Raw genomic sequence first — 15,051 nt, forward strand, 5'->3', positions numbered from 1 at the left:
CAAAACAAAACCAAAAAAAAAAAAAAAAAAAAAGGAGAATGGCAGAGAATGACCTGGCACCCAGTTATGGCCAAGTCATTGAACTAACCCAGCATCTGCAGGCTGACTTCCAGGATTCTCAGGTTATGCAAGATAATTCAATGACTGTACTGTTTAAGGAATCACACTTGGGGATTTTCGTACTGACCTTCAAAGACTTACTGACCACCACTTTCCTCTACATTATCTTATTTGCTCATCAGTACACAGGTAGTTGTGACCATCGTATTAGGGAAGAGGAAGCAGGAGCTCAGGAAGTTGAAGAGGTTAGATGCCAGGACTAGTAAATAGTGGGACTGAAACCCCATTTATCATCTACCCCTCTCTGCCTGCTGGTATAAATTCATTCAGCTTTCAGATCCCCGAACTTCAGGAGCGATGTTGCAAATCTTCAAAGCTAATGTGTAAAAGTCCAATTCAACAATTCCAAAATATATCTGTGAAAGGAATGTCCCCACAGTTGGCTCATTCGAAACATGCTGCTATTATTATAAAGCTCTCCTAAACTTCTGCCAAATAAAACAAGAAAAAAAAAAAAGAGTGGAGAGATAAAGTGAGCATGCCAGGAAGTAACTATAAACTTCTTTGGTTTGGGAGCCAGGAAATGTCAAGGAAACAAATGTAGCTCTGATTTATACTCCATCTCCAGTTGTGCCATGGGATTCAAAAATTGGCATTTTTATTAAAGCATACACCTTAGAGCAGTCCTGATAAGTGAAAAGCTGCCACAGAGGCCAAAAAAAGCTACATTTGATTCTGGGTTTTATGGTAACTTAACCAATATATATAGTTGATGGTAGGGAAGGAAAGGACTTGAATTTTACCCTGAGTCTCTGGGTTTTTCTTGTTTTCAAACTGATTGGTCTGGAGAATGGAAGACCAACAGCCAACAATAAATCACTCGTAAGCTGAAAATAGTTTCCTCTGAATACAACTAAATATTTCTTTAATTCTTGCATTAAATTTTTTGCTGTAGTATAGCAGCTATTTTATATACTCTAAAATTTAAGCTTTTGTAATACTGTAACTATAGGTATAACTAATGGGGGGGTTGATTACCGAGGCAAGCTCTTTAAAGCACTTTAAAAGCATAATATCATATGCTTGTTTTGCATTTATATTTTTGGGTCATACTGAAGATACTATTGTTAATGACTCTTGCTCAAAAATCTTGCTTTTATTTTCTGAAAACCATTTCTTTATTTTGTACCATGGGAAGGGTCTTTAATAATGATGAGTTATCATGAATATCCCTTTTTTGTAGCTTCTATATCTACATTATCAGGCACATCAGCCAGTCCCAAAGAAGTTATTTCACAGTTCTGTTCCCAAGGGAACAAAGACAGTGGGTCCCATATTAACAGTGGCTTCTGTTGGCTTATTGTTTCCTTATTTTTTTCTGACATTAAAGTTGTGTATGGTTGGTAAGGATTTCTATTCTCTGAAAACAAGCTTGTTGGTAAAAGGACAAGCTGCAGGCATCCTCACATACACAACTACTTCAGCACAGGCTGAAAGGATGCTTCACTGAGAACAAATTAGAACTGAAAAACATGTTCAAGTACAAAGGTTCTTTCTTTAAGAGATTTTCAGTTCATTATTTATTTGTCCTTCATATCGAAGAGTTTTCCTAAATTATCTTCACATCTATTTAAACCCAATTACCAACTCCCACTATGCACCTCCCATGAGTCCCCTCATCTCAGCCAGGGACTCTCAGGATCACTGGCCAGGCCATGCACATTTCCCATCCAGTGACATTTGTAAGAAGAATGGCTAGGAGCAGGAACAGATTGGTGCCCTGGGAAAGAGATGCCTTTTCAGAGGGACACTCAAACAGCCAGAAGCTGAACCCCAACTGCATTCATAGTGTGGCATCTCAGATGCTCCAAGTAGAGACTCCTCCACACCAACTTTGGTTAGCTAGTAGCACGCAGTGTTAAGATGTGTCCTATGCTAATGGTACAGCCTGCAGAATGGTATAGCGAATTTCAAGTGGAAATCCCAGGATTTCAAATTTTCCCTTCCCCTTACTAATGAAGAGGAAAGAAGTGTGGGGGGCGCGGGGGGAGAGTGGTTTGGAGAGAGAGAGAGAGAGAGAGAGAGAGAGAGAGAGAGAGAGAGAAACAGAGAGGGAGAGGGGCAATACTCTGCCCAATAACTCCTTGGAAGCAGGATGAAGCCTCCTATGATCTGCATAGTTCAGGACTTGAAAATCTCAGCAGTGGCTGCTTTCCCAGGACTCCCCTCCCTATTAATGGACACAATTTGCAAGTTCCTTCTAAAAGGTTTTACTGGGATTTCTGATTTACTCAATCAAAGCTTGCAGTTTATTTTTTATTAAGTAAAAGGGGCCCCGCATTCGAAAGAACAGCCTCAGTTATATCACTAACAGGGAGAAAATTTACTGGCCCTCCATAAATCAATTCAACATCCTTGTCTCTAAGGACTTGCCTAAAGGTAATGGGCTGCAATTATGAAAACATCACCAGGAGTTGCCAGCAGGGCTCCAGAGAGATTTCTAAAGTCTGCAGGCACTTTCAAGAGGAACATAGGAAATCATTTCATGAAGCAGCAATTTTGCCCAAAACCAAATTAGAAGAGATGTGATACTGGCTTCAATTAAAGTGACTAAGAAATAGGTATGGTGAACACAAAGGCATGGTACAGTCTTCTCCCATTCACCTTAAAGAATCCAAATTAACTCAAAAATGGATACACAGCTACAGTAATAAAGATCACAGCTGGGCACAGCTCAGGGGAAATGGTAGTAACAGCCCTGCCCATCCTCTCCTCTACCTTGAAACACTGTGGTGCTATTCATACTACAGTTGAGGATGCCCCTTTGGGGAGTATGCTTGCCACCTTGGGGTAGCTGCCTTTCCTAGGAAGAAGAGGATGGCTCAGGCAAGGGAGGCCAGCACAAACAGGGGCACTCTGGCCAGTCTACCACCACTGTTCTATGGGGAGGTGCCCTGCTGGAGGTTTTGATCAGCATGATGGGTGAGAGATTTGAAGTCCCAAATGTGGCTCCTGCTTTGAAGACACATAGCAGCAACCTTAACAGAAGTGTCCGAGAGTCTCATATGATGCTTCCAGCAAGGAAACTCAGCATCTGCTGGGTCCACAATGCCCAGGTGGCATCGCCTAGGTGGCGTCGACCGAATCCAGAGTCTGTATTTTTTGGCCCGGACTGTTTTTGATTCCCCTCACCCTGCCAAGCTGATGTTGGCACCCCCTCAGGTCTGGGTTGCCCTGGGTGAGCGCTGAGCCCAAGCAACCCCAAGCACAGCACAGCATCTCCAAGATGGAGCTGTTCTGAAACAATTTCCTGAGGGGCCGTAGGCTGGACAGGGCAGGTTGGATTGACCATGTGCCTCCAAGGGCCCCGGCCAGGTTCTGACTGAGGTTTCCTGCCACCAGGAAACCTCCGGTCTGCTGGGGGCCCCACACCTCTGCAGGTATATCAGCGTTGGGAACTATAGCTGCTACCAGTGACAGAAGTCACCACACACTTCCCGCAAGAGCTTCTTCATTATCCCGGCACAGGTAGGAAGGCAGGCCCTTAATGCTGGCGGGAAGCCACCGGTCCGAGTGCACACACCTGTGGAGACTCGCCCCCAGATCTGTTATTTCAAAGCCCGCAGTCTTTCCTCTTCCCCTGCTCGTCCCCGAAACAGCCCTTCTAGGTTGTTTTTCACGTAGGCCGACCCTGAGGCTGGAGCAGGGACAGCAGGACCCCTCGGCCGCCAGCACCCCAGCCTCCCTCCCCACCCCACCCCACCCCCGACCCCACGCAGGCTGCTCGGACGGACTCAGGCGCTCACGGCTGGCCGGCGGCCGCTCCGCACCGCGACGGCTCCCGGTGCACGGACAATCCCAGCCCCATGCTCAGCGACTTACCTCGCGCAGCAGGTGCTCCAGTTGCGGCTCGGCCCAGGCGACCAGGGTGTCCGGCGACCCCACGCGCCACAGCAGCTCCCGCTCTTCCTCGAGCGCCGCCACCCGGCCCTGCAGCGTGGCGGCCTGGACGCCCAGCAGCAGGCAGGCGACCGCTGAGCCGGCGGAGAGCGGCAAGCACAACGCGCTCACCGCCCAGGCCCCGGCTGCTGTCGCGGCGAGCTGCGCACCGCCGCCGCCCGTCCGGCAGCCCTTCCGCGCGTCGCCGCCGGCGCCCTGGCCTGGACTCATGGTGAGCTCATCGCGGGTGGACTCTCAGAGAGGACGGTGCACAGAGCCGGGGTCGCTGGCTGAGCGTGCTGGAGAGCCCGAGGAACGAGGTCGGCCCGGCACGGGGCTTGGCCTCCAGGCAGCAGCGGACCGCGGCGCACGCCCCCTTCCCTGCCGCCAGCTCCTCCACAGCGGCCACTTTGGGCAGTTTCCTCTATGCAAATAGACCCTGCCAGAAGAGGGGCCGGGACCCACCCAGGCGAGGAGCGGCCAGGCCAGAACTGCGTGGCGAGGGGGCGGGGGCGGAAACGGAGCTGGCTCCTCGGAGCCCCACAGCGCGTACCTGGCTGACCCCGCGCGCAGCACGCACCTCCGCCCTCACCTGGACGCCGGGCTGCACCCACTCCCGTGCATGCACCTCTGCGACTCCGCAGCCCGAGTTCCAGCTGCGATCCCAAGAGGTCTGTGGTGCACCCAGAGACTCAGAGCGCCTTCTGCAGCCTACCCCTGGCTGCGGCATCATTCATTTGTTGGGAAAATTCCCCTCGACTTGTGAATTAACCTGACGCTTTGAAGTGTCAGAAGTTTTGAAGTACGAAACTTCAAACCCTGTGGAAAACTTAGTGAATCCTTTCTAGATGGTGCCCTAGCGCCGCTTGGTGGTGGAAAGCGACCTCTTGTGCATTCATCCTTACAGATGCAGTCAGGGTCGGGATTGAGCCCAGTGGAAGGATGCCTCTTAGAATATTTAATACTCTCACCATTTATTATGTGCCAGACATGCGGTGCTGGAAACAAATTGAAAGACCTTGTTCCTGACCTAGAGAAGTCTTTCATTTGAGAAAATGTAGGCTTTAACAAATGCAAAAGATAGGGGAAAAGAACTCCAACTTTTGATGAGCGGATGGCTTAATTCTGTAGTGGAAACACAACTTGGCCAAAAATAATCATCTAGTATGCACCACATTTAACCTATACTGCGATTCTGATGCAAATGTACACCCCAGGGGTAAAGTAGGAAAGCCTGAATGAGAATCAAATGGCCGGAACAGTCTTTTTCAAGAAAGGGGGGCAAGGCTGGAAGTCAAGCACATTCTCTGCTGGCTCAGATTCCTACCAGGCATATTGTATCCTAAAATGGGTCCCACATAACTCTCCCACTAACTCCAGTAATAATCAAATAAAAACAACAGACTTGCTTGGACCTTTGTAATTTGGGCAAATCCACAGCCGTTTTTGAAAACAAGACCTGTTATATCTTCCCACTCTCTGGGTATCTTTGGATTTATTAGCGTCTTTGGATAGATTACTTATCTCTGAACGCGGTTGAGGACCTTCAGCTGACATATTCCTCCTCAACTCCTGAATTTGGAGGGGAAAGTTACCTCCAAGATTGGAATAAAACAAATGGTTGGCATCTCACCTCTGCAACTTTGTAGCTGTGACCTTAGGTAACTTGGGGTCACAGTTAAGTGGTTATACAGAGATAGGTCTTGCTAAGATCTAGCATATGCCCAATAAATTGTCTGAAAAGTACTTGCTCAGCAAACTGGATTGTCTTCTTTGAAAAGAGGCCAACACCATGTTACAAGTGGGCACATCATTCTTGCTACAAACAGATAGTTAAATTGCCCATCACCTGTAAAGTATTGTTCACCATATTCCAGAAGCTTCTGTGTATTAAACAAGCCAAGCTCCTTGGTCTCTTTGGCCTCTGCCCTTGCCTACAGCCTCACTATCTGGAATATCCTGCTCTCAGATCTTTGAGCAAGATCCTCCTTCAGGTCAAGGTCCTCAGGTCCTTAAACCTCACTATCTCCAAAAGACCTACCCAGACTGTCCAATCTAAGGAGGCTTCACTCGCAGTCCTCAGAAGGATTACTCAGGAAGATCATTTATCACTGTTTGAAGTTACCTTTTTATTAACAAGACAAAGTTATCCATTTGTCTTGTTCACCCCTGTTTTCTCAAAGAGCAGTACAGGATCTGGCAAATATTTGTCAAGTGAATTAAGGAAAGGCGAAAATATGTTTACTGTCTACAGCTTAATTTAAAAGACAAGGCAGAAAATACTCTATTTTGTAAGCTGGGGTCCTGGAAGGAACAGATGGCATCCTCAGACTGAAGACAGTCTGATTGTAGAGACTGTCTACATGCTGGGGCAGATAAAGGGAAGTCAACAGGGGATGTTGAAGAAGCACTCTGGAGTACAAACAGTGGGAGGCCACTATCATCTCTAGCTACAGGGGGGAGAAGAACGAACTGTGTGGGAACCCTGTGAATGCTCGGAGCTCAACAAAGGTCAGCTCAACAGGAGCTGTGGCCTTTGGTCAAGGGATACCACCTCTGCAAAACCATGGCTTGGAAGGTAAGGAGCTGGGGGATAATCTCTCTCTCCTCTTACTCTCTGATCTGCTGGGCCTCCCACTGACCAAACCTACAGGGCAAGGGAGCCCAGATGATGCAATGCAAAGAGGTCAGCCTCCTAAGGGCAGAGAGCTGAGTCAGAGTGGTGGAGAGCAGATCTGGGGGCTGGGCAGGAATCCACTGCATTCCCTAACATGTATATAGATTACCAAGGTCAATCTAGCTACTGCTGCCTCTGAAATGGCTAACCTGTCAGCGATAGGCACTAGTCCTCAGGGAGACCAACTGGCTACTTGGTGGCAAATCAACTACTTTGGACTCCCTTCATCCCAGAAGGGCCGGCACTTTGTCCCTCACAGGGGTGGATAGCTATACTAGGTATGGGCTTGTCTTCCCTGTTTGCAGAGCCTCAGGCAGCACCACTATCCATACAGATTCCCCATTCCACAGGTGTGGAGTCCTATATAACAGAGCATCTGACCAGGGAACCCACTTTACAGCAGAGGAAGAGGGGGAGTGAGCCCATGACCATGGAATCCACTGGTTGTATTACATCCTGCACCAGCCAGAAGCAGCCAGCCTCACAGAACACTGGAACTGCCTTTTGAAGGCACAGGTGAAGCACCAACTCAGAGTATTCAGAGACAATATGCTAAAAGACTGCAGTGCCATCTTTCAGGATGTGGAATATGCATTAAATGAGGGACCTCGGGCTTCCCTCGTGGTGCAGTGGTTGAGAGTCTGCCTGCCGATGCAGGGGACATGGGTTCATGCCCCGCTCTGGGAAGATCCCACATGCCACAGAGTGGCTGGGCCCCTGAGCAATGGCTGCTGAGCCTGCACGTCCGGAGCCTGTGCTCCGCAATGGGAGAGGCCAAAGCAGTGAGAGACCCGTGTACCACAAAAAAAAAAAAAGAAAAAAAAGAGGGACCTCTACATGACCCTTTTTTTCCAATAATGCATGGGTCCAGGAACCAACGGGTAGAAGCAAGAGTAGCTCCACTCACCATCATGTCCCGTGACTCACTGGGGGATTTTGTGCTTGCTGTCCTCACAAAGCTGGGCCCTGCAGGATTGGAGGTCCTACTCCTCAAGAGTGTTACACTTGCAAGGGCACACAGCAGGGATCCATTCAACTACAAGCTATGGCTGCCCCCCAGGGCACTTTGAACTCTGTGTCCAGGGACCTGAAGTCTAACAGTCACCATTTTGGCAGGAGTACCTGACCCTCAACAGTAGGGAGAGGAGGCTGCTTTTATACAGTGGGGACAGGGAGGAATATGCCAGGCACCGTCTGGCACTCCTTTGCCCATCCTAACTGTAAATAGCAAGTGCAGAAACCCAGCCTGATGTTTCTCAAGGGCTCAGACTCTTCAGAATAAAAGGGCATTATAAAATATCTTATTCAAAAGGGATTACTTGGGTCAGATAGGGTTGATAACCACTGTATAAGATTATAAATAATGTTGATAATGAAGAGGTTCAGATATATTCAAAATGCTCTGTTTAAGAAGGCAGGGGTACTTAAACATTTTTTTTATATTTCCAACAAAAATGGTTCAAATTAAGCTTTAAGTCTTAAAAGGATAAGTTTCAATTACATGAGGAAATTGTTACTTAGAAAAGGCAGTATGATATTGTGGAAAAAGCATCAGGTATTGATGTATAATGCCTAAATTCCAGTTCTGATTCCACTAATAGCTCACAGCTACTTACTATTTCAGACCCCCAATTTTCTAGTTTGCAAAATGGATATACCAACAGGGACTAGACTTAGTCAATCTGAAACTAGAAAACTAAATAAACTATATGAAACGGCAGTTTTCAAGATACTGGACATCAGGCAATGAGGGACAGTGACCCTTGGGAGATGGTGGAAAAATGAAGTGAGCCCAAGGATTGTCCCACCTTACTCTATGGAGAGATGTTTTCAGGCCACAGTGCAGGAAGGGGGACCCAGGCAGAGCCACCCTAAGGTGAAGGAGCTGCAAGTCCAAAGAAGCTGAGGCAGTTAGAATTTGCAGGGTAGAGGACTGGAGAGCAGAGCTGCACACAGAAAGAGAACTCTCCGCCTGAGATCATCACATTTGTGAGGAAACTACTGGGGCCAGGACAGAACCACTCAAAAGGATGAGACTCTAATTAGAGAGGAAGCAATCCCCACAGCCCACAGGCCAGGGAGAGCTCTTCTTCCCACCAGCCAGCATGGAAAACCTTCTAATTCAGAGGGCATTGGGTAGAGTACTCAAAAGATTTTGCATCAACAGTGGGCATAAACTAGCCCTAGACTAAATGCTGCTCTCGTCCTGCCTAATAAAGCTTAAACCCCAAACCTGAAAAGATCAAAATGATTCAAGTAATTTAATCATGTTCCATAATAAAGCTCAAGTGAATATAAAAATACCCAATAACCAACAAGGTAAAACAAAAAGCCAAAATTACCAGGCACACAAAACAGCAAGAAAATATGACCCATGATAGGAGAAAAAGCAATCAATCAAAACCACCTCAGAAATGAAAGAGATGATAGCATTAGCAGATAAGGATATTAAAGGTTATACCTGTATTCTATATGTTCAAGGAACTAAGAGGAGAGACTGAACATGTTAAGTAGAGACAAAAGATTTTTGTTAAAAGTCTAATCTAGAGGCTAAAATGACAATGTTGAGATGAAAATTAAACTCTATGGGATTAAAGGTAGGTTAGACATGGCAGGAGATTAACATAGTTGCAGGAGATGGGACTTCCCTGGTGGCTCAGTGACTAAGAATCCACCTGCCAATGCGGGCGACACAGGTTCAAGCCCTAGTCCGGGAAGATCCCACATGCCATGGAGCAACTAAACCCGTGCATCACAACTCCTGAGCCTGCGCTCTAGAGCCCATGAGCCACAACTACTGAAGCCCGTGCACCTAGAGCCCATGCTCTGCAACAAGAGAAGCCACCGCAATGAGAAGCCCGCACACTGCAACGAAGAGTAACCCCCGCTCATGGCAAATGGAGAAAGCCCGTGCACAGCAATGGAGATCCAACACTGCCAAATAAATAAATATATATATATTTTAGAAAAGGAAAATATAGCAGTAGAAACTATCTAAAATGAAACAGAAGGAAAAAGCTTGAAAAAAAAGAAAAAAAAGAACATGTATTATCTCTTTAAAAGATAATAGATGGCTTAAGGCAAAAATAACAATGTATTGCAGGGTTTTAACATATGGCTAAGTAAAATGTATGGCAAAATGGTATAAAGCCCAGGAGGGGAAAATGGTAGTGTACTGTTACAAGATTCTTTTACTGTATGTGACATAGTATAATGTCAATTACAAGCATACTGTGATAAGGATGTATACTACAAACTCTAAAGCACATGCTAAACACACACACACACACACACACACACACACACAAACACATACACACGGTTTAGCTAATAAACCAGCTAATAAAGTAGAATTATGAAAAATACTCAGTTCAAAATAAAGCAGAAAAAGGAAAATGGGAAGAAATGGGAAAAATAAAAAAAATAGGAAGATGGTAATCTAAACCCCCAAATATCAAAAATCCCATTAAATATAAATGGTCTAAACACAACTAACAGGCAAAGATTGTGGCACATATATACAATGGAATATTACTTAGCCATAAAAAGAAATGACATTGAGTTATTTGTAGTGAGGTGGATGGACCTAGAGTCTGTCATACAGAGTGAAGTAAGTCAGAAGGAGAAACCAAATACCATATGCTAACACATATATATGGAATCTAAAAAAAATAAAAAATGGTCATGAAGAACCTATGGGCAAGATGGGAATAAAGATGCAGACCTACTAGAGAATGGACTTGAGGATATGGGGAGGGGGAAGGGTAAGCTGGGACAGAGTGAGAGAGTGGCATGGACATATATACACTACAAAATGTAAAATAGATAGCTAGTGGGAAGCAGCCACATAGCACAGGGAGATCAGATCAGTGCTTTGTGACCACCTAGACGGGTGGGAGAGGGAGGATGGGAGGGAGGGAGATGCAAGAGGGAAGAGATATGGGGATGTATGTATATGTATAACTGATTCACTTTGTTATACAGCAGAAACTAACACACCATTGTAAAGCAATTATACTCCAATAAAGATGTTTTTTAAAAAAGATTGTCAGATTAGATAAAAATGCAAGACCCAAATATATACTTCCTACATAAAACACTTCATAGATAAATAAATAAATAAATGGATGGAAAAAAGATGTACCATGGTAACATACAAATGGAAATAGTATCTATTTGTGCTCATTTCATATGGTTCCTACAGGACTAAAACCAAAAGGATAGGAAAATCATTTATAGACTATAGAATACTGTATAAATCAAGAATATAGGGTATAAATCAAGAAATGGTGAAAATAACAGCTACTTTATATAAATTCCCTTATTTAATCCTCACAACCACTCTTGGGAAGTTAGGTATTAGTATTTCAACTCATAGATGAGACTACAGAGAATACCTAATTTGTCTACCTATACAGGGAATCCCAGGGTCTAAATTCAATCTGACTCTGCAGGCAAGCATTGTCACACAAGTCATATTGTTCTCACGTGTGCAATTATTGTGAGGACACACAACATAACTTAAATGTTCCTAAAAATAATGGGAAAAATATTAAAAAAATAATAGCAAGATCTTTAAAAATTAAACTCCTCTATTAATGACATGCTCTAATCATTTAGGCTGGTTATTATCAATCATTCTCAAAACTGTACCTACCCATGTTGCCTTTAGTTAAGAGTAAATCCAGCAGTGTTTAAAAGCACTGGGTTCTTTTTAAAAAGGTATCTAAATTGGAAGGGAAGAGGGAAAACTGTCATTATATGCAGATGACAATGATACTCTATATAGAAAACCATAAAGACTCCACACAAATGCTATTAGAACTGATAAATGAATTCAGCAAGGTAGCAGGATATAAGATTAACATACAGAAACCTGTTGCACTTCTTTACAGTAATAATGACATATCAGAAAGAGTAAGTAAAAAACCAATTCATTTTATAATCACATCAAAAACAAAAAACAAAAAACCTAGGAATAAAACTGACCAAGGAGGTGAAAAACGTATTTGCTGAGAACTGTGAAACATTGATAAAAGAAACTGAAGATGACTCAAAGAAATGGAAAGATATCCCATGTTCTCAAAGTGGAAGAATTAATATTGTTCAAATGTCCATACTACCCAAACCAATCTACAGATTTAATGCGAGCCCTGTCAAATTACCCATGACATTTTTCACAGAATTAGAATAAATAATCCTACAATTTATACAGAACCACAAAAGACCCAGATTTGCCAAAGCAATCCTGAGGAAAAAGAACAAAGCTGGAGGCATAACCCTCCCAGAATTCAGACAATACTACAAAAGCTACAGTAATCCAAACAGTGTGGTATGGGCACAAAACAAGACATGGATCAATGGAACAGAATACAGAGCCCAGAAATAAACCCACCCACTTATGGTCAATTAATCTTCGACAAAGGAGGCAAGAATATACAATGGAGAAAAGGCAGTCTCTTCAGCAAGTGGTGTTGGGAAAGCTGGACAGTCAGCTGCATGTAAATCAATGAAGTTAGAACACTCCCTCACACTATACAAAAAAATAAATTCAAAATAGCTTAAAGACTTAAATATAAGACATGACACCATAAAACTCCTACAAGAGAACATAGGCAAAACATTCCCTGACATAAATCATAGCAATGTTTTCTTAGGACAGCCTCCCAAGGCAAAAGAAATAAAAGCAAAAATAAACAAATGGGACCTAATCAAACTTATAAGCTTTTGCACAGCAAAGGAAACCATAAACAAAACAAAACTACAACCTATGGACTAGGAGAAAATATTTGCAAATGATGTGACCAACAAGGGCTTAATTTTCAAAATATACAAACAGCTCGTACAACTCAATAACAAAAAACCCAACTACCCAATCAAAAAATGGACCTATATAGACATTTCTCCAAAGAAGACATCCAGATGGCCAAGAGGCACACAAAAAGATGCTCAGCATTGCTAATTATTAGAGAAACGCAAATCAAAACTACTGAGGTATCACCTCCACCAGTCAGAATTGCCATCATCAAAAAGTTTACAAAAAATAAATGCTGGAGAGGGTGTGGAGAAAAGGGAACCCTTCTACACTGTTGGTGGGAACATAATTTGGTGCAACCACTATGGAAATCAGCATGGAGGTTTCTCAAAAAACTAAACTAGAACTACCATATGATCCAGCAATCCCACTCCTGGGCATATACCCAGAAAAGATGAAAATGAATTCTAATTGGAAAGGATACATGCACCCCAATGTTCATAGCATCACTATTTACAATAGCCAAGACATGGAAGCAACCAAAGTGTCCATCGACAGATGAGTGGATACACACACACACACACACACACACACACACACACACACACACACACTAGAATATTACTCAGCCATGAAAAAGGAATGAAAAATGGCATTTGCAGCAACATGGATGGACCTAGAGGTTATCATACTCAGTGAATAAGTCAAAGAAAAATATCTTGATATCACTTATATGTGGAATCTAAAAAGATGATACAAATGAACTTATGTACAAAACAGAAATAGACTCACAGACATAGAAAATAAATGGTTACCAAAGGGGAAGTGGGGTAGGGATAAATTAGGAGTTTGGGATTAACAGATACACACTACTATATATAAAATAAATGACAAAGACCTACTGTATAGCACTGCGAACTATATTCAATATCTTGTAGTAACCTATAATGGAAAAGAATCTGAAAAGGAATATATATATATATACACACATATATATGTATATATATATTACTGAATCACTTTGCTGTATACCTGAAACTAATACTTCAATAAAAATAAAATTCAAAGCTCATGATAAAAAAAGGAGCACTGTTTTTTTTTTAAGTTAAAAAAACCTTAATTTTCATTTATATTTGTAATGGGAAACATTTTAAGTCACTGGGAGGAGGGGGTGCATGGGAACTCCTCCAAATCTACAATTAATCTTTAATCTCATTACATGTAACTGCTGTTGATAGTATCTAAAGAACTAGACCTATGAGGTGTCTGCTCCTTTGGGATATTTAGGATTTAGGATTAAATATCCCAAAGGGACCACAAATTGTCCCTTTACAATTAAATCTATGCTAAAGTCTTTTAATTATATATAACTTCTCCCCAGAATTGCAACGTTTAAAAACAAACTAAAACCAGGAAAGGAGTGAATATAAGAAAATATATCTGAATAGTTGACCATTCTTGATTGGTTAAAAAAGGAAAAATTCTTTGAAAATTCTTTGAAAATTCTATTCCCCCTTCCAGTTTCAGTGAAATGTCACAATAAAAACTGCTATGATAGGGAGTCAAAACTAGAATTCTTGGGCTTCCCTGGTGGTGCAGTAGTTGAGAGTCTGCCTGTCGATGCACGGGACGCGGGTTTGTGCCCCACTCCGGGAAGATGCCACATGCCGTGGAGCAGCTAGTCCCATGAGCCATGGCCACTGAGCCTGTGCGTCCGGAGCCTGTGCTCTGCAACGGGAAAGGCCACAACAGTGAGAGTCCCACGTACCGCAAAAAAAAAAAAAAAAAAAAAAAAAAAGTAGAATTCTTGATAGTTTTGTAATTCCTGGTGCCCTAAAGAGGAACAACCAACATTACTGGGAAAATTTAAAAAACATGAAGTCACCTGGGTTAAAGCATTTATAGAAAGCAAAGTAACTGCTATTTACTAGGGGTTAAAGCATTTATAGAAAACAAAGTACATAACTGCTATCTACTAGTGGGTCAACTAAAAGCCAGGTAATCTGCTAGATTAAAAAAAAAAATTTTTGGCTGTGTTGGGTCTTTGTTGCTGAGTGCGGGCTTTCTCTAGTTGTGGTGCACGGTCTTCTCACTGTTGTGGCTTCTCTTGTTGCAGAGCACGGGCTCTAGGTGCATGGGCTTCAGTATTTGCAGTGTGTGGGCTTAGTAGTTGTGGCGCACGGGCTTAGTTGCTCCGTGGCATGTGGGATATTCCCGGATCAGGGATTGAAACTGTGTCCCCTGCATTGGCTATTAGATAACAGATATTATCCCTCAGTAATTCCAAGTAAGGAAGTACAGTTACTTTAAAGTAACTTACTCCTCCAAACACAGAGAAGACCTAGGACTAAAGTGGAAACCATGCTAGTAAGAAGTCTGAGCTCTTTTAATTCATTGAACTGCTACCCCAAAGAATTAACAGACAGGTAAGAAATGAACAAAAAGGGTCGGGATGCTTCTTTATATTTCAATTTCAATCTACAGGCTTGACTAGATCCAAATTCAATGTTTTTGTTTTAAAGGCAGTGATACCCCACAGGTGCTGTGTATTTCCTATTGCATCACCTCAGACGCATATCAACACATCTATCTGGTTGCCAACCTGAGGTTCAGCCTGATC

Source organism: Mesoplodon mirus (genome assembly GCF_964341445.2).
Source record: "Mesoplodon mirus genome assembly, chromosome: 5".
NCBI classification, from domain to species: Eukaryota; Metazoa; Chordata; class Mammalia; order Artiodactyla; family Ziphiidae; genus Mesoplodon; species Mesoplodon mirus.